General features: G+C 44.4%; 1 protein-coding gene across 4 annotated transcripts in view; it reads right to left on the reverse strand.

Annotated features, from left to right (window-relative positions):
• The window catches only part of LOC128704570 (uncharacterized), a 382,531-nt gene that overhangs the window by 131,985 nt on the left and 228,046 nt on the right, over positions 1-22,500 (reverse strand). Inside the window, exon 1 of one of the 4 annotated variants that reach the window (XM_070079767.1) lies at positions 9,729-9,897. The exons of the other annotated variants lie outside the window; for them this stretch is intronic. The gene's annotated coding sequence lies outside the window, so the exon portion shown is untranslated. Of the gene's footprint in view, positions 1-9,728; positions 9,898-22,500 lie in introns of those variants that run through there. 4 annotated transcript variants of the gene reach the window in all.

The following is a 22,500-nucleotide window of genomic DNA, read 5'->3' on the forward strand; positions in this document are numbered from 1 at the left end:
TGTGAAGTACACTGTGTGAAGTACACTGTGTGAAGTACACTGTGATACACTGTGAAGTACACTGTGTGAAGTACACTGTGATACACTGTGTGTTAAGTACACTGTGATACACTGTGTGTGAAGTACACTGTGTGAAGTACACTGTGTGAGTACACTGTGTGAAGTACACTGTGTGTGAAGTACACTGTGAAGTACACTGTGTGTGAAGTACACTGTGAAGTACACTGTGTGAAGTACACTGTGTGAAGTACACTGTGAAGTACACTGTGTGAAGTACACTGTGAAGTACACTGTGAAGTACACTGTGTGAAGTACACTGTGAAGTACACTGTGTGAAGTACACTGTGAAGTACACTGTGTGAAGTACACTGTGTGAAGTACACTGTGTGAATACACTGAGTACACTGTGTGAAGTACACTGTGAAGTACACTGTGTGAGTACACTGTGTGAAGTACACTGTGTGAAGTACACTTTGTGAAGTACACTGTGTGAAGTACACTGTGAAGTACACTGTGAAGTACACTGTGTGTGAAGTGCACTGTGAAGCACACTGTGTGAAGTACACTGTGTGAAGTACACTGTGTGAAGTACACTGTGTGTGAAGTACACTGTGTGAAGTACACTGTGTGAAGTACACTGTGATACATTGTGAAGTACACTGTGTGAAGTACACTGTGTGTGAAGTACACTGTGATACACTGTGTGTGAAGTACACTGTGTGATACACTGTGTGTGAAGTACACTGTGTGTGAAGTACACTGTGTGAGTACACTGTGTGTGAAGTACACTGCGTGAAGTACACTGTGTGTGAAGTACACTGTGTGTGAAGTACACTGTGAAGTACACTGTGTGTGAAGTACACTGTGTGAAGTACACTGTGAAGTACACTGTGTGAAGTACACTGTGTGAAGTACACTGTGTGTGAAGTACACTGTGTGAAGTACACTTTGAAGTACACTGTGTGAAGTACACTGTGAAGTACACTGTGTGAAGTACACTGTGTGAAGTACACTGTGAAGTACACTGTGTGAAGTACACTGAAGTACACTGTGTGAAGTACACTGAAGTACACTGTGTGAAGTACACTGTGTGAAGTACACTGTGAAGTACACTGTTTGAAGTACACTGTGTGAAGTACACTGTGAAGTACACTGTGTGAAGTACACTGTGTGAAGTACACTGTGTGAAGTACACTGTGAAGTACACTGTTAAATATGACTATTTTCTACACCCACACACACACACAGGATCCAGAATCAGGAGCTGCAACTCGACCCCTTGCAACCACATATAGGTAAGTACACACACACACACACACACAGACAAGTAATGAAACATAACATCCCAACATGTTAAGGAGCCAACAAGACTGCAAACAGTTGACGAACCGATCAACTAGACGTGGTTTTCACACTAGAGCCAATCACACATTGGAGAAAGAACACAGGACCTACCAATATAATAATAACAATATTTATTTCTACCAGTACATGATATAACTTATACAGACCATAGCTCACACCTATGACATTCTATATAGAAAGTTCCTGGTTATGTAGAGCATTTCCCATCACTTAGATTTTGTACCCAGGATGCCACCCACGCCAGTCACCTAACACTCAAATACCTATTAACTACAAGGTTAACAGGAACAGCAGGTGTAAGGTGACTAACACCCAGGTACCTACTGTCAGGTGAACAGGAACGACAGGTGTAAGGAAAGAAGCCCAGTATTTCCACCCGTATCGGGGATCGAGTACGGAGACTTAATATGTGAGGCGAGAGCGTTGTCAACCAAGCCACGGAACACTCTAGACTGAGCACAATATCAAGGCTCTTACTGAACTGTACGGAATACAAAGACGAACATTGTTTAAATCAAAGGTACATAATAGTAAGAGTAGTAGACTGGCGGTAATAACCATCCAGGGAGGTAGTTCTCTCCGCTGATACAAGAGTAAAACTGATGTTAAAAGCTTTGCACTCTGGCGGGAGTGCTGTTCTCATGAATATTTGCCATGATACATCAATATTACAGACTTACAATCATATATAATTATTTTTATTTTCTAGTGAGTGACCCTTAATAGGTAGGTAAGTGTGTGTGTGTGTGTGTGTGTGTGTGTGTGTGTGTGTGTGTGTGTGTGTGTGTGTGTAAGCCAAGACTGTAACAAGCGTTCCGTCTCTGGATGGTCACACTGTGAGAGACACCAACAAGCGTTCCGTCTCTGGATGGTCACACTGAGACACACCAACAAGCGTTCCGTCTCTGGATGGTCACACTGTGAGACACACCAACAAGCGTTCCGTCTCTGGATGGTCACACTGAGACACACCAACAAGCGTTCCGTCTCTGGATGGTCACACTGTGAGACACACCAACAAGCGTTCCGTCTCTGGATGGTCACACTGAGACACACCAACAAGCGTTCCGTCTCTGGATGGTCACACTGAGACACACCAACAAGCGTTCCGTCTCTGGATGGTCACACTCTGAGACACACCAACAAGCGTTCCGTCTCTGGATGGTCACGCAGACACACCAACAACAATCACTGGCATCAACAGTTCTCAGTAACTCAGCTAAATCTAGCACTGCGTCTTGCACACTGCTTCGCCTTACTGACACCACACTGGCACCTTACTGACACCACACTGGCACCAACCTCCCCTTCCCCCAGCCCTCTATAGCCCCCTACTCCCTCCCTCACAATAAACCTGCTAGGTAGATAGCATCTTGGCTAGGGATACCATCATCCTAGCTATCCTAGGATCCTATTTATCCTTGTTGAGCGTTGTACCACTAAGCTAGGTACAACCCATTATCTACTAACGCACTCCATCTACTAGCCCACTACGTCACATGCTAGCCCCCCACCACCACCATGTAGCCCCCCATGATTCAACTTCCAGTAGATATCAAGTACTTTATCACAGCTGATTATCCTATTGTGTATCCCAGCAGGTGTCTAATATATATATATATATATATATATATATATATATATATATATATATATATATATATATATATATATATATATATATATATATATCCTCTTTTCTAACCTCTGTTCAAAATTTGGGGAGTGACCAACCTCCATTAGCGGGCCCCACCCACGTGACACTACCTGCAACTGCTGCACCTGTCCTGAAGCACTTATAAAGAGTCTATCCTACTGCTTGAGACTGATCAAGGCTCATAGACTGGATACTTATCAAGTCTGAAGGACTGAACCATCTTTCAAGGCTGAGGGACTGATCAGCCTATCTTTCAAGGCTGAGGGACTGATCAGCCTATCTTTCAAGGCTGAGGGACTGATTACTTCACCTTCTACTGTCCATCTCTGTACTGAACTGAGAAAAAATACTTGTCGGAACGTGTTGAAAATAAAAACACCCAGGTGTTGCACACGTGTAAAGACACCCAGGTGTTGCACATGTGTAAAGACACCCAGGTGTTGCACATGTGTAAAGACACCCAGGTGTTGCACATGTGAAAAGACACCCAGGTGTTGCACATGTGTAAAGACACCCAGGTGTTGCACATGTGTAAAGATACACAGGTGTTGCACATGTGTAATAAAGACACCCAGGTGTTGCACATGTGTAAAGACACCCAGGTGTTGCACATGTGTAAAGACACCCAGGTGTTGCACACGTGTAAAGATACCCAGGTGTTGCACATGTGTAAAGACACCCAGGTGTTGCACACGTGTAAAGACACCCAGGTGTTGCACATGTGTAAAGACACCCAGGTGTTGCACATGTGTAAAGACACCCAGGTGTTGCACACGTGTAAAGACACCCAGGTGTTGCACATGTGTAAAGACACCCAGGTGTTGCACACGTGTAAAGACACCCAGGTGTTGCACATGTGTAAAGACACCCAGGTGTTGCACATGTGTAAAGACACCCAGGTGTTGCACATGTGTAAAGACACCCAGGTGTTGCACATGTGTAAAGACACCCAGGTGTTGCACATGTGTAAAGACACCCAGGTGTTGCACACGTGTAAAGACACCCAGGTGTTGCACACGTGTAAAGACACCCAGGTGTTGCACATGTGTAAAGACACCCAGGTGTTGCACATGTGTGAAGACACCCAGGTGTTGCACACGTGTTACAGGTGTCTGAGTCACAGTCACTATTACATAAACATTGAACAAGGTTGCAACAGGTGTTACACGTCATAAACACAGGTGTTACACAGGTGTCTGAGTCAGTCAGTATTACATAAACATTGAACAACGTTACAACAGGTGTTACACGTCATAAACACAGGTGTTACAAGTGTCTGAGTCACAGTCAGTATTACATAAACATTGAACAAGGTTGCAACAGGTGTTACACGTCATAAACACAGGTGTTACACGTCATAAACACAGGTGTTACAAGTGTCTGAGTCACAGTCAGTATTACATAAACATTGAACAAGGTTGCAACAGGTGTTACACGTCATAAACACAGGTGTTACACAGGTGTCTGAGTCAGAGTCAGTATTACATAAACATTGAACAAGGTTGCAACAGGTGTTACACGTCATAAACACAGGTGTTACAGGTGTCTGAGTCAGTATTACATAAACATTGAACAAGGTTGCAACAGGTGTTACACGTCATAAACACAGGTGTTACACAGGTGTCTGAGTCAGAGTCAGTATTACATAAACATTGAACAAGGTTGCAACAGGTGTTACACGTCATAAACACAGGTGTTACAGGTGTCTGAGTCAGTATTACATAAACATTGAACAACGTTACAACAGGTGTTACACGTCATAAACACAGGTGTTACAAGTGTCTGAGTCACAGTCAGTATTACATAAACATTGAACAAGGTTGCAACAGGTGTTACACGTCATAAACACAGGTGTTACAGGTGTCTGAGTCACAGTCAGTATTACATAAACATTGAACAAGGTTACAACAGGTGTTACACGTCATAAACACAGGTGTTACACAGGTGTCTGAGTCACAGTCAGTATTACATAAACATTGAACAAGGTTACAACAGGTGTTACACGTCATAAACACAGGTGTTACAGGTGTCTGAGTCACAGTCAGTATTACATAAACATTGAACAAGGTTGCAACAGGTGTTACACGTCATAAACACAGGTGTTACAGGTGTCTGAGTCAGTATTACATAAACATTGAACAACGTTACAACAGGTGTTACACGTCATAAACACAGGTGTTACAAGTGTCTGAGTCACAGTCAGTATTACATAAACATTGAACAAGGTTGCAACAGGTGTTACACGTCATAAACACAGGTGTTAGAGGTGTCTGAGTCAGTATTACATAAACATTGAACAACGTTACAACAGGTGTTACACGTCATAAACACAGGTGTTACACGTCATAAACACAGGTGTTACAGGTGTCTGAGTCACAGTCAGTATTACATAAACATTGAACAAGGTTGCAACAGGTGTTACACGTCATAAACACAGGTGTTACACAGGTGTCTGAGTCACAGTCAGTATTACATAAACATTGAACAAGGTTGCAACAGGTGTTACACGTCATAAACACAGGTGTTACAGGTGTCTGAGTCAGTATTACATAAACATTGAACAAGGTTACAACAGGTGTTACACGTCATAAACACAGGTGTTACACAGGTGTCTGAGTCACAGTCAGTATTACATAAACATTGAACAAGGTTGCAACAGGTGTTACACGTCATAAACACAGGTGTTACAGGTGTCTGAGTCACAGTCAGTATTACATAAACATTGAACAAGGTTACAACAGGTGTTACACGTCATAAACACAGGTGTTACAGGTGTCTGAGTCACAGTCAGTATTACATAAACATTGAACAAGGTTGCAACAGGTGTTACACGTCATAAACACAGGTGTTACACAGGTGTCTGAGTCACAGTCAGTATTACATAAACATTGAACAAGGTTACAACAGGTGTTACACGTCATAAACACAGGTGTTACAGGTGTCTGAGTCACAGTCAGTATTACATAAACATTGAACAAGGTTGCAACAGGTGTTACACGTCATAAACACAGGTGTTACACAGGTGTCTGAGTCACAGTCAGTATTACATAAACATTGAACAAGGTTACAACAGGTGTTACACGTCATAAACACAGGTGTTACAGGTGTCTGAGTCACAGTCAGTATTACATAAACATTGAACAAGGTTGCAACAGGTGTTACACGTCATAAACACAGGTGTTACACAGGTGTCTGAGTCACAGTCAGTATTACATAAACATTGAACAAGGTTACAACAGGTGTTACACGTCATAAACACAGGTGTTACAGGTGTCTGAGTCACAGTCAGTATTACATAAACATTGAACAAGGTTGCAACAGGTGTTACACGTCATAAACACAGGTGTTACACAGGTGTCTGAGTCACAGTCAGTATTACATAAACATTGAACAAGGTTACAACAGGTGTTACACGTCATAAACACAGGTGTTACAGGTGTCTGAGTCACAGTCAGTATTACATAAACATTGAACAACGTTACAACAGGTGTTACACGTCATAAACACAGGTGTTACAAGTGTCTGAGTCACAGTCAGTATTACATAAACATTGAACAAGGTTACAACAGGTGTTACACGTCATAAACACAGGTGTTACAGGTGTCTGAGTCACAGTCAGTATTACATAAACATTGAACAAGGTTGCAACAGCCTGCAGACACATTCTTGACGAGATAATATTTAGTTTTTAAAAAGATAACTTCAACTGGTAAGTTATCAGGTGAATATCTGGGTCACTGGTTATCTTTAGTAGTAGTAGTAGTAACAGTAGTAGTAGTAGTAACAGTAGTAGTAGTAGTAACAGTAGTAGTAGTAGCAACTGGTAAGTTATCAGGTGAATATCTGGGTCACTGGTTATCTTTAGTAGTAGTAGTAGTAACAGTAGTAGTAGTAGTAACAGTAGTAGTAGTAGTAACAGTAGTAGTAACAGTAGTAGTAGTAGTAACAGTAGTACTAACAGTAGTAGTAACTAGTAGTAGTAGTAACAGTAGTAGTAACAGTAGTAGTAGTAGTAACAGTAGTAGTAGTAGTAACAGTAGTAGTAGTAACAGTAGTAGTAATAACAGTAGTAGTAGTAACAGTAGTAGTAGTAACAGTAGTAGTAGTAGTAACAGTAGTAGTAGTAACAGTAGTAGTAGTAGTAACAGTAGTAGTAGTAGTAACAGTAGTAGTAGTAACAGTAGTAGTAGTAGTAACTAGTAACAGTAGTAGTAGTAGCAACTGGTAAGTTATCAGGTGAATATCTGGGTCACTGGTTATCTTCAGTAGTAGTAGTAGCAGCAACAGTAGTAGTAGTAGTAACAGTAGTAGTAGTAGTAACAGTAGTAGTAGTAACAGTAGTAGTAGTAGTAACAGTAGTAGTAGTAACAGTAGTAGTAGTAGCAACTGGTAAGTTATCAGGTGAATATCTGGGTCACTGGTTATCTTCAGTAGTAATTACATCAACCTCACCTAACTAATGGTGCCAGGGATAACCTTGTCTTACTTTACACATTGATATTTATTGCTAACAATAGTAGTAGTAGTAGTAACAGTAGTAGTAGTAACAGTAGTAGTAACAGTAGTAGTAGTAATAGTAGTAGTAGTAACAGTAGTAGTACTAGTAACAGTAGTAGTAGTAACAGTAGTCTTTGTATTGTAATAGATTTAAGGGATTAGGACTAAAATAGTCTAATAACTACGACAAATTGTCCTAGTTCTCAGATATTTTAAATTGGGGGAGAAAGGGGGATGTGATGTAGTCCAGCTGGGCTTGTGAGGTCTCTGGGGAGACCTAATTTAACCAATTACATGGTCACACCTTGCCTTGGCAAACGTCTGTAGCCACGCCCACGTCTGAGGTCTTTTGTTCTTGACGGCGTCAGACCTAGGCGTCAGGTCGTACACGTGGTTGTGGAGGGTGCTTGGACCACCATAAAAGCCCAAGGAAGAGCATGATCAGGAGATTCGAGCGGAGCTGCTGCTGGGGTGCAGAGCTCCTGAGCAGAGACTTCGAGCGGAGCTGCTGCTGGGGTGCAGGGCTCGGGAGAAGGCTGCTGAAGTCTCTGGAGGAGACTGTTGGAGACATTGGGCAGAGTACTGGCTTGGCGCAGTACTCGTGCTGTGTAGGTCTTGGGACCTGTGGCTTAGTTCCTGTAGTGAACTGTCCTCTGTACTATTTGTAAGTTATATTCATTTTGGTCAAGTTGATTGTATTCCCTGTCTCACTGCTTATGTGTACCATCCCATTTATCTAAACCCCAATAATGTACTCCTGTTCCCAAATATATTATTGTACAAGGACTTAATAATAAACTGTGTTTGAGTAGAATAGTAATATTCACTGTCCCCGTTATTTGCTATTCCTATTTCTTATATTTTATTATGTTTATATATGAGTGAAGAATGTGCGAGGCATATGTTAGTGAGTAGTGTAGAATTAATGAGAGTGTCGTGGTGGTCACCACTGACCTGTCATTACCTACCTACCTCCGCTAATCATCTCACTCCTACCACCTCGCCTGCCTCTCCCCTGCCTACATAATCCCTTACTCCCATATTCCCCACTTATATCCTATTCAATCATTACCCCCCCTACATGACAAACGGGTACGTCAGTTCCCTTGTAGCGTTCGGAACTAAGGGTCAGTGACTGGCTTAACGGGTACGTCAGTTCCCTTGTAGCGTTCGGAACTAAGGGTCAGTGACTGGCTTAACGGGTACGTCAGTTCCCTTGTAGCGTGGGGAAGGGTCAGTGACTGGCTTAACGGGTACGTCAGTTCCCTTGTAGCGTGGGGAAGGGTCAGTGACTGGCTTAACGGGTACGTCAGTTCCCTTGTAGCGTGGGGAAGGGTCAGTGACTGGCTTAACGGGTACGTCAGTTCCCTTGTAGCGTGGGGAAGGGTCAGTGACTGGCTTAACGGGTACGTCAGTTCCCTTGTAGTGTGGGGAAGGGTCAGTGACTGGCTTAACGGGTACGTCAGTTCCCTTGTAGCGTGGGGAAGGGTCAGTGACTGGCTTAACGGGTACGTCAGTTCCCTTGTAGCGTGGGGAAGGGTCAGTGACTGGCTTAACGGGTACGTCAGTTCCCTTGTAGCGTGGGGAAGGGTCAGTGACTGGCTTAACGGGTACGTCAGTTCCCTTGTAGCGTGGGGAAGGGTCAGTGACTGGCTTAACGGGTACGTCAGTTCCCTTGTAGCGTGGGGAAGGGTCAGTGACTGGCTTAACGGGTACGTCAGTTCCCTTGTAGCGTGGGGAAGGGTCAGTGACTGGCTTAACGGGTACGTCAGTTCCCTTGTAGCGTGGGGAAGGGTCAGTGACTGGCTTAACGGGTACGTCAGTTCCCTTGTAGCGTGGGGAAGGGTCAGTGACTGGCTTAACGGGTACGTCAGTTCCCTTGTAGCGTGGGGAAGGGTCAGTGACTGGCTTAACGGGTACGTCAGTTCCCTTGTAGCGTGGGGAAGGGTCAGTGACTGGCTTAACAGGTACGTCAGTTCCCTGTCAGAGGTCTGAGCACAGTTCACACCTCTACAACACAATTATCCTCAAATATTTGTTAAGTTATACTATGAATTAAGGAAAGATTTAGACGTCATCTTACGGAACAAACAAAAGAAATGCGATAATAATTATGAACCAGGTAAATTATAAGGTAAACTCAGGTGACTTAAGTGTACCATCTGTTATTTAGTTGATGTAGGTAAATCTAGTTAAGTTTAGAACTTACCTGTGGGTGGTAGGACAGGTGGCACACCCACTGAAGCTTAGAACCAGGTCCTTGGCACTGCCTGCCACCACATAAACTTAAAAATGGCACCGAGAAAGTCTCCAGTGACACTAGCGTCCACCTACCACACACTACCACAACACCGAGGCTACTGCTGTCTACCAGCACTTAGATAACACTCTCACGTACTCTCAAGGTGTCTTGAGTGTATTTCCACTCATTCCTACTATAAAGACGGGGTATATACATCGCCAGGTGTTTGTATATATACATTGAGAGTAGTTTTAGCGAGTATTTTGGGAGTTTAAACAAGAATTACTATGGTAATTGCTGAGATGCCATTAGTCAGCTCCCAGCACCAACTTAAATAATTTCTTACCTGTATGCAATATATATATATATATATATATATATATATATATATATATATATATATATATATATATATATATATATATATATATATATATATATATATGCATATATATATATATATATATATATATATATATAAGTGTATATATCTGTTTATATACACCGAGAAGTATATATCTGTGCATATGTCGTGCTGAATAGGTAAAACCTGCAATTTTGGCTTAAATAGCAACGATATGCAATAATTTCCCAAAAATCATTCTGAACCTAACCCAAAAAATATATTTCGTTGTGTTTATTATTAAATTATTGTAAATTTATCTGAAATATATTTAGTTGGATTAGACTAAATTAAATTGCGCTTGTTATAATAAGGTCAGGTAAGTTTTCTAAAGTTCCTTTGGTACAAAATTAATTTTTACATTAACATAAACAAAAAAATATATATTTTTAAACGTATAAGAGAAAAATTTAGAAAGGACTTAATTTTAAATAAGTTTTTGCTAACTGCCCAATTTTACCTATTCGACACGACATATATACACTGAGAGGTGTATATACATCTTTGTATATATATGGAATATTCCTCAATCTCCATAAAACAACTTTGCTAATAGTGCAGTCGATAAACTTGAAACCCATCGACGCCTTTGATGAAAGACTCTTGATCCTAGGAAGCGGAGCTGCTCTCCCTCTCCTTGGATCTGCTTGCTTCCCGATAATAATAATAATAATAATAATAATAATAATAATAATAATAATAATAATAATAATATTATTATTATTTAAAGAACATTACACAACATAGAGTAAGAAGCAGGGTAAAGACAGGGCCCAGGAGCTGTGCCTCGACCTTGCCACAGACACAACAGTGCCCAGGAGCTGTGCCTCGACCTTGCCACAGACACAACAGGGCCCAGGAGCTGTGCCTCGACCTTGCCACAGACACAACAGGGCCCAGGAGCTGTGCCTCGACCTTGCCACAGACACAACAGGGCCCAGGAGCTGTGCCTCGACCTTGCCACAGACACAACAGGGTGAACACAGACAAGTCTGTGACGTCACACCTCGTCTACATAAAAACAGGAAACAGGAAACAGGAAGACATCAGTGAACAGTGAATCACACTGTTAGTAAACTGTTTATGCTGCCAACACTTGTACATCACCTGTACTGCCAACACTTGTACACCACTTGTACTGCCAACACTTGTACACCACCTGTACTGCCAACACTTGTACACCACTTGTACTGCCAACACTTGTACACCACCTGTACTGCCAACACTTGTACATCACCTGTACTGTCAACACCTGTACATCACCTGTACTGTCAACACTTGTACACCATCTGTACTGCCAACACTTGTACACCACCTGTACTGCCAACACTTGTACATCACCTGTACTGTCAACACTTGTACACCATCTGTACTGTCAACACTTGTACACCACTTGTACTGCCAACACTTGTACACCACCTGTACTGCCAACACTTGTACACCACCTGTACTGCCAACACTTGTACATCACCTGTACTGTCAACACTTGTACACCATCTGTACTGTCAACACTTGTACACCACTTGTACTGCCAACACTTGTACACCACCTGTACTGCCAACACTTGTACACCACCTGTACTGCCAACACTTGTACATCACCTGTACTGTCAACACTTGTACACCATCTGTACTGTGAACACTTGTACACCACTTGTACTGCCAACACTTGTACACCACCTGTACTGCCAACACTTGTACACCACCTGTACTGCCAACACTTGTACATCACCTGTACTGTCAACACTTGTACACCATCTGTACTGTCAACACTTGTACACCAGCTGTACTGCCAACACTTGTACACCACCTGTACTGCCAACACTTGTACACCAGCTGTACTGACAACACTTGTACACCACTTGTACTGCCAACACTTGAACACCACTTGTACTGCCAACACTTGTACACCACTTGTACTGCCAACACTTGTACACCACTTGTACTGTCAACACTTGTACACCACTTGTACTGCCAACACTTGTACACCACTTGTACTGCCAACACTTGTACACCACCTGTACTGCCAACACTTGTACACCACTTGTACTGCCAACACTTGTACACCACTTGTACTGCCAACACTTGTACACCACTTGTACTGCCAACACTTGTACACCACTTGTACTGTCAACACTTGTACACCACTTATACTGCCAACACTTGTACACCACTTGTACTGCCAACACTTGTACACCACCTGCACTGCCAACACTTGTAGACCACTTGTACTGCCAACACTTGAACACCACTTGTACTGCCAACACTTGTACACCACCTGTACTGCCAACACTTGTACACCACCTGTACTGCCAACACTTGTACACCAGCTGTACTGCCAACACTTGTACACCACCTGTACTGCCAACACTTGTACACCAGCTGTACTGCCAACACTTGTACACCACTTGTACTGCCAACACTTGTACACCACTTGTACTGCCAACACTTGAACACCACCTGTACTGCCAACACTTGTACACCACCTGTACTGCCAACACTTGTACACCAGCTGTACTGCCAACACTTGTACACCACTTGTACTGCCAACACTTGTACACCACTTGTACTGCCAACACTTGTACACCACCTGTACTGCCAACACTTGTACACCACCTGTACTGCCAACACTTGTACACCAGCTGTACTGCCAACACTTGTACACCACTTGTACTGCCAACACTTGAACACCACTTGTACTGCCAACACTTGTACACCACATGTACTGCCAACACTTGTACACCACCTGTACTGCCAACACTTGTACACCACCTGTACTGCCAACACTTGTACACCACCTGTACTGCCAACACTTGTACACCAGCTGTACTGCCAACACTTGTACACCACTTGTACTGCCAACACTTGTACACCACTTGTACTGCCAACACTTGTACACCACCTGTACTGTCAACACTTGTACACCACCTGTACTGCCAACACTTGTACACCAGCTGTACTGGCAACACTTGTACACCACTTGTACTGCCAACACTTGTACACCACTTGTACTGCCAACACTTGTACACCACCTGTACTGCCAACACTTGTACACCACCTGTACTGCCAACACTTGTACACCACCTGTACTGCCAACACTTGTACACCAGCTGTACTGCCAACACTTGTACACCACTTGTACTGCCAACACTTGAACACCACTTGTACTGCCAACACTTGTACACCACCTGTACTGCCAACACTTGTACACCAGCTGTACTGCCAACACTTGTACACCACTTGTACTGCCAACACTTGTACACCACTTGTACTGCCAACACTTGTACACCACCTGTACTGCCAACACTTGTACACCACCTGTACTGCCAACACTTGTACACCACCTGTACTGCCAACACTTGTACACCAGCTGTACTGCCAACACTTGTACACCACTTGTACTGCCAACACTTGAACACCACTTGTACTGCCAACACTTGAACACCACTTGTACTGCCAACACTTGTACACCACCTGTACTGCCAACACTTGTACACCACCTGTACTGCCAACACTTGTACACCAGCTGTACTGCCAACACTTGTACACCACCTGTACTGCCAACACTTGTACACCAGCTGTACTGCCAACACTTGTACACCACTTGTACTGCCAACACTTGTACACCACTTGTACTGCCAACACTTGTACACCACCTGTACTGCCAACACTTGTACACCACCTGTACTGCCAACACTTGTACACCAGCTGTACTGCCAACACTTGTACACCACTTGTACTGCCAACACTTGTACACCACTTGTACTGCCAACACTTGTACACCACCTGTACTGCCAACACTTGTACACCACCTGTACTGCCAACACTTGTACACCAGCTGTACTGCCAACACTTGTACACCACTTGTACTGCCAACACTTGAACACCACTTGTACTGCCAACACTTGTACACCACCTGTACTGCCAACACTTGTACACCACCTGTACTGCCAACACTTGTACACCAGCTGTACTGCCAACACTTGTACACCACCTGTACTGCCAACACTTGTACACCAGCTGTACTGCCAACACTTGTACACCACTTGTACTGCCAACACTTGTACACCACTTGTACTGCCAACACTTGTACACCACCTGTACTGCCAACACTTGTACACCAGCTGTACTGCCAACACTTGTACACCACCTGTACTGCCAACACTTGTACACCACTTGTACTGCCAACACTTGTACACCACTTGTACTGCCAACACTTGTACACCACCTGTACTGCCAACACTTGTACACCACCTGTACTGCCAACACTTGTACACCACTTGTACTGCCAACACTTGTACACCACCTGTACTGCCAACACTTGTACACCACTTGTACTGCCAACACTTGTACACCACCTGTACTGCCAACATTTGTACACCACTTGTACTGCCAACACTTGTACACCAGCTGTACTGCCAACACTTGTACACCAGCTGTACTGCCAACACTTGTACACCACTTGTACTGCCAACACATGTACACCACTTGTACTGCCAACACTTGTACACCACTTGTACTGCCAACACTTGTACACCACTTGTACTGCCAACACTTGTACACCACTTGTACTGCCAACACTTGTACACCACTTGTACTGCCAACACTTGTACACCAGCTGTACTGTCAACACTTGTACACCACCTGTACTGCCAACACTTGTACACCACCTGTACTGCCAACACTTGTACACCACCTGTACTGCCAACACTTGTACACCACCTGTACTGCCAACACTTGTACACCACCTGTACTGTCAACACTTGTACACCACCTGTACACCAGCTGTACTGCCAACACTTGTACACCACCTGTACTGCCAACACTTGTACACCACCTGTACTGTCAACACTTGTACACCAACTGTACTGCCAACACTTGTACACCACCTGTACTGTCAACACTTGTACACCACCTGTACTGTCAACACTTGTACACCAGCTGTACTGTCAACACTTGTACACCACCTGTACTGTCAACACTTGTACACCACCTGTACTGTCAACACTTGTACACCAGCTGTACTGCCAACACTTGTACACCACCTGTACTGCCAACACTTGTACACCACCTGTACTGTCAACACTTGTACACCAGCTGTACTGCCAACACTTGTACATCACCTGTACTGTCAACACTTGTACACCACCTGTACTGCCAACACTTGTACACCAGCTGTACTGTCAACACTTGTACACCACCTGTACTGTCAACACTTGTACACCATCTGTACTGCCAACACTTGTACACTACCTGTGCTGTCAACACTTGTACACCACCTGTACTGCCAACACTTGTACACCAGCTGTACTGTCAACACTTGTACACCACCTGTACTGTCAACACTTGTACACCATCTGTACTGCCAACACTTGTACACCACCTGTACTGTCAACACTTGTACACCACCTGTACTGCCAACACTTGTACACCAGCTGTACTGTCAACACTTGTGCACCAGCTGTACTGTCAACATTTGTACACCAGCTGTACTGTCAACACTTGTACACCAGCTGTACTGTCAACACTTGTACACCAGCTGTACTGTCAACATTTGTACACCAGCTGTACTGTCAACATTTGTACACCACCTGTACTGTCAACACTTTTACACCACCTGTACTGCCAACACTTGTACACCATCTGTACTGCCAACACTTGTACACCACCTGTACTGTCAACACTTGTACACCACCTGTACTGTCAACACTTGTACACCACCTGTACTGCCAGCACTTGTACACCACCTGTACTGTCAACACTTGTACACTACCTGTACTGCCAACACTTGTACACCACCTGTACTGTCAACACTTGTACACTACCTGTACTGCCAACACTTGTACACCACCTGTACTGCCAACACTTGTACACCAGCTGTACTGTCAACACTTGTACACCACCTGTACTGCCAACACTTGTACACCACCTGTACTGTCAACACTTGTACACTACCTGTACTGCCAACACTTGTACACCACCTGTACTGTCAACACTTGTACACTACCTGTACTGCCAACACTTGTACACCACCTGTACTGCCAACACTTGTACACCACCTGTACTGCCAACACTTGTACACCACCTGTACTGTCAACACTTGTACACCACCTGTACACCAGCTGTACTGCCAACACTTGTACACCACCTGTACTGCCAACACTTGTACACCACCTGTACTGTCAACACTTGTACACCAGCTGTACTGTCAACATTTGTACACCAGCTGTACTGTCAACACTTGTACACCAGCTGTACTGTCAACACTTGTACACCAGCTGTACTGTCAACATTTGTACACCAGCTGTACTGTCAACATTTGTACACCACCTGTACTGTCAACACTTTTACACCACCTGTACTGCCAACACTTGTACACCATCTGTACTGCCAACACTTGTACACCACCTGTACTGTCAACACTTGTACACCACCTGTACTGTCAACACTTGTACACCACCTGTACTGCCAGCACTTGTACACCACCTGTACTGTCAACACTTGTACACTACCTGTACTGCCAACACTTGTACACCACCTGTACTGTCAACACTTGTACACTACCTGTACTGCCAACACTTGTACACCACCTGTACTGCCAACACTTGTACACCAGCTGTACTGTCAACACTTGTACACCACCTGTACTGCCAACACTTGTACACCACCTGTACTGTCAACACTTGTACACTACCTGTACTGCCAACACTTGTACACCACCTGTACTGTCAACACTTGTACACTACCTGTACTGCCAACACTTGTACACCACCTGTACTGCCAACACTTGTACACCACCTGTACTGCCAACACTTGTACACCACCTGTACTGTAAACACTTGTACACCACCTGTACACCAGCTGTACTGCCAACACTTGTACACCACCTGTACTGCCAACACTTGTACACCACCTGTACTGTCAACACTTGTACACCAACTGTACTGCCAACACTTGTACACCACCTGTACTGTCAACACTTGTACACCACCTGTACTGTCAACACTTGTACACCAGCTGTACTGTCAACACTTGTACACCACCTGTACTGTCAACACTTGTACACCACCTGTACTGTCAACACTTGTACACCAGCTGTACTGCCAACACTTGTACACCACCTGTACTGCCAACACTTGTACACCACCTGTACTGTCAACACTTGTACACCAGCTGTACTGCCAACACTTGTACATCACCTGTACTGTCAACACTTGTACACCACCTGTACTGCCAACACTTGTACACCAGCTGTACTGTCAACACTTGTACACCACCTGTACTGTCAACACTTGTACACCATCTGTACTGCCAACACTTGTACACTACCTGTGCTGTCAACACTTGTACACCACCTGTACTGCCAACACTTGTACACCAGCTGTACTGTCAACACTTGTACACCACCTGTACTGTCAACACTTGTACACCATCTGTACTGCCAACACTTGTACACCACCTGTACTGTCAACACTTGTACACCACCTGTACTGCCAACACTTGTACACCAGCTGTACTGTCAACACTTGTACACCAGCTGTACTGTCAACATTTGTACACCAGCTGTACTGTCAACACTTGTACACCAGCTGTACTGTCAACACTTGTACACCAGCTGTACTGTCAACATTTGTACACCAGCTGTACTGTCAACATTTGTACACCACCTGTACTGTCAACACTTGTACACCACCTGTACTGCCAACACTTGTACACCATCTGTACTGCCAACACTTGTACACCACCTGTACTGTCAACACTTGTACACCACCTGTACTGTCAACACTTGTACACCACCTGTACTGCCAACACTTGTACACCACCTGTACTGTCAACACTTGTACACTACCTGTACTGCCAACACTTGTACACCACCTGTACTGTCAACACTTGTACACTACCTGTACTGCCAACACTTGTACACCACCTGTACTGCCAACACTTGTACACCAGCTGTACTGTCAACACTTGTACACTACCTGTACTGCCAACACTTGTACACCACCTGTACTGTCAACACTTGTACACTACCTGTACTGCCAACACTTGTACACCACCTGTACTGCCAACACTTGTACACCACCTGTACTGTAAACACTTGTACACCACCTGTACTGCCAACACTTGTACACTACCTGTACTGCCAACACTTGTACACTACCTGTACTGCCAACACTTGTACACCACCTGTACTGTCAACACTTGTACACTACCTGTACTGCCAACACTTGTACACCACCTGTACTGCCAACACTTGTACACCAGCTGTACTGTCAACACTTGTACACTACCTGTACTGCCAACACTTGTACACCACCTGTACTGTCAACACTTGTACACTACCTGTACTGCCAACACTTGTACACCACCTGTACTGCCAACACTTGTACACCACCTGTACTGTAAACACTTGTACACCACCTGTACTGCCAACACTTGTACACTACCTGTACTGCCAACACTTGTACACTACCTGTACTGCCAACACTTGTACACCACCTGTACTGCCAACACTTGTACACCACCTGTACTGCCAACACTTGTACACCACCTGTACTGCCAACACTTGTACACCACCTGTACTGCCAACACTTGTACACCACCTGTACTGCCAACACTTGTACACCACCTGTACTGCCAACACTTGTACACCACCTGTACTGCCAACACTTGTACACCACCTGTACTCTCTATGTGTACTCTGTAGATATAATAATAATAATAATAATAATAATAATAATAATAATAATAATAATAGTAATAATATTTCTACCAGTATATGATACAACTTGTACAGACCATAGCTCACATCAGTCACATACTACTATACAGAAAGCCGCATTTCCCGCAAATTAGGTCAATTTTTGTCCCAGGATGCGACCCACACCAGTCCACTAACACCCAGGATGCGACCCACACCAGTCCACTAACACCCAGGATGCGACCCACACCAGTCCACTAACACCCAGGATGCGACCCACACCAGTCCACTAACACCCAAGATGCGACCCAAACCAGTCCACTAACACCCAGGATGCGACCCACACTAGTCCACTAACACCCAGGATGTGACCCACACCAGTCCACTAACACCCAGGATGCGACCCACACTAGTCCACTAACACCCAGGATGCGACCCACACCAGTCCACTAACACCCAGGTTTGCGACCCACACCAGTCCACTAACACCCAGGATGCCACCCACACCAGTCCACTAACACCCAGGATGCGACCCACACCAGTCCACTAACACCCAGGATGCGACCCACACCAGTCCACTAACACCCAGGATGCGACCCACACCAGTCCACTAACACCCAGGATGTGACCCACACCAGTCCACTAACACCCAGGATGCGACTCACACCAGTCCATTAACTCCCAGGATGCGACCCACACCAGTCCACTAACACCCAGGATGCCACCCACACTAGTCCACTAACACCCAGCATGCGACCCACACCAGTCCACTAACACCCAGGATGCGACCCACACCAGTCCACTAACACCCAGGATGCGACCCACACCAGTCCACTAACACCCAGGATGCGACCCACACCAGTCCACTAACACCCAGGATGCGACCCACACCAGTCCACTAACACCCAGGGTGCGACCCACACCAGTCCACTAACACCCAGGATGCGACCCACACCAGTCCACTAACACCCAGGGTGCGACCCACACCAGTCCACTAACACCCAGGATGCGACCCACACCAGTCCACTAACACCCAGGATGTGACCCACACCAGTCCACTAACACCCAGGATGCGACCCACACCAGTCCACTAACACCCAGGATGCCACCCACACCAGTCCACTAACACCCAGGATGCGACCCACACCAGTCCACTAACACCCAGGATGCGACCCACACCAGTCCACTAACACCCAAGATGCGACCCACACCAGTCCACTAACACCCAGGATGCCACCCACACCAGTCCACTAACACCCAGGATGCCACCCACAGCAGTCCACTAACACCCAGGATGCCACCCACACCAGTCCACTAACACCCAGGTACCTATTATACTGATGGGTGAATAGAGACAACCGGTGTAAGTAAACACGCCCAACGTTTCTGGGGTGGGCTGAACTGGAATGACCTGACTAAGGGTCAGGTAGGTGGTGATGGTTGCCGATATGATGCTTTCCAGGGCATAGTTCTAGCTGCTCAGTCAAATTATGTTCCAAATAGGGAAATCAGATCAAACAAAAATGATCCTAAATGGATGAACAATAGATTAAAATATCTGATTGGTCAAAAGAGAGGCATATATAGGCAAATCAAAAGAGGAGAGAGGCAATTAAGAAATCGATATATTCAGTTAAAGAGAGAAATAAAAAAGGGAATTAGAAAAGCAAAAAGAGATTATGAGGTTAAAGTTGCAAGAGAATCGAAAACTAACCCAAAAGGATTCTTTCAGGTATACAGAAGTAAGATCAGGGACAAGATAGGCCCACTCAAAAGTTCCTTGGGTCAGCTCACTGACAGTGATAAGGAAATGTGTAGAATTTTTAACACATACTTCCTCTCAGTTTTTACACAGGAGGATACCAGCGATATTCCAGTAATGATAAATTATGTAGAACAGGACGATAATAAACTGTGCACTATTAGGGTCACAAGTGACATGGTCCTTAGGCAAATAGATAAATTAAAACCTAACAAATCCCCAGGCCCTGATGAACTGTATGCAAGGGTTCTAAAGGAATGTAAAGAGGAGCTTAGCAAACCTTTGGCTAATCTTTTCAACATATCACTACAAACTGGCATGGTGCCAGATAAGTGGAAAATGGCAAATGTGATACCTATTTTCAAAACAGGTGACAGGTCCTTAGCTTCGAACTATAGACCAATAAGCCTAACCTCCATAGTGGGAAAATTTATGGAATCAATAATTGCCGAGGCAGTTCGTAGCCACCTTGAAAAGCATAAATTAGTCAACGAATCTCAGCATGGTTTTACAAAGGGGCGTTCCTGCCTTACGAATTTATTAACTTTTTTCACTAAGGTATTTGAGGAGGTAGATCATGGTAATGAATATGATATTGTGTATATGGACTTCAGTAAGGCTTTTGACAGGGTCCCACATCAGAGACTATTGAGGAAAATTAAAGCACATGGAATAGGAGGAGACATTTTTTCCTGGATAGAGGCATGGTTGACAAATAGGCAGCAGAGAGTTTGCATAAATGGGGAGAAATCAGAGTGGGGAAGCGTCACGAGCGGTGTTCCACAGGGGTCAGTGTTGGGCCCCCTGCTGTTCACAATCTACATAAACGACATAGATGAGGGCATAAAGAGCGACATCGGCAAGTTTGCCGATGACACCAAAATAGGCCGTCGAATTCATTCTGACGAGGACATTCGAGCACTCCAGGAAGATTTGAATAGACTGATGCAGTGGTCGGAGAAGTGGCAGATGCAGTTTAATATAGACAAATGCAAAGTTCTAAATGTTGGACAGGACAATAACTATGCCACATATAAACTAAATAATGTAGATCTTAATATTACGGATTGCGAAAAAGATTTAGGAGTTCTGGTTAGCAGTAATCTGAAACCAAGACAACAGTGCATAAGTGTTCGCAATAAAGCTAATAGAATCCTTGCCTTCATATCAAGAAGCATAAATAATAGGAGTCCTCAGGTTGTTCTTCAACTCTATACATCCTTGGTTAGGCCTCATTTAGATTATGCTGCACAGTTTTAGTCACCGTATTACAGAATGGATATAAATTCTCTGGAAAATGTACAAAGGAGGATGACAAAGTTGATCCCATGTATCAGAAACCTTCCCTATGAGGATAGACTAAGGGCCCTGAATCTGCACTCTCTAGAAAGACGTAGAATTAGGGGGGATATGATTGAGGTGTATAAATGGAAGACAGGAATAAATAAAGGGGATGTAAATAGTGTGCTGAAAATATCTAGCCTAGACAGGACTCGCAGCAATGGTTTTAAGTTGGAAAAATTCAGATTCAGGAAGGATATAGGAAAGTACTGGTTTGGTAATAGAGTTGTGGATGAGTGGAACAAACTCCCGAGTACAGTTATAGAGGCCAGAACGTTGTGTAGCTTTAAAAGTAGGTTGGATAAATACATGAGTAGATGTGGGTGGGTGTGAGTTAGACCTGATAGCTTGTGCTACCAGGTCGGTTGCCGTGTTCCTCCCTTAAGTCAATGTGACCTGACCTGACTAGGTTGGGTGCATTGGCTTAAGCCGGTAGGAGACTTGGACCTGCCTCGCATGGGCCAGTAAGCCTTCTGCAGTGTTCCTTCGTTCTTATGTTCTTATGTTCTTATGACCCTCCCCGTATGAAGCGA

The sequence above is a fragment of the Cherax quadricarinatus genome, unplaced genomic scaffold, assembly GCF_038502225.1.
Source record: "Cherax quadricarinatus isolate ZL_2023a unplaced genomic scaffold, ASM3850222v1 Contig15, whole genome shotgun sequence".
Classification (NCBI taxonomy): Eukaryota; Metazoa; Arthropoda; class Malacostraca; order Decapoda; family Parastacidae; genus Cherax; species Cherax quadricarinatus.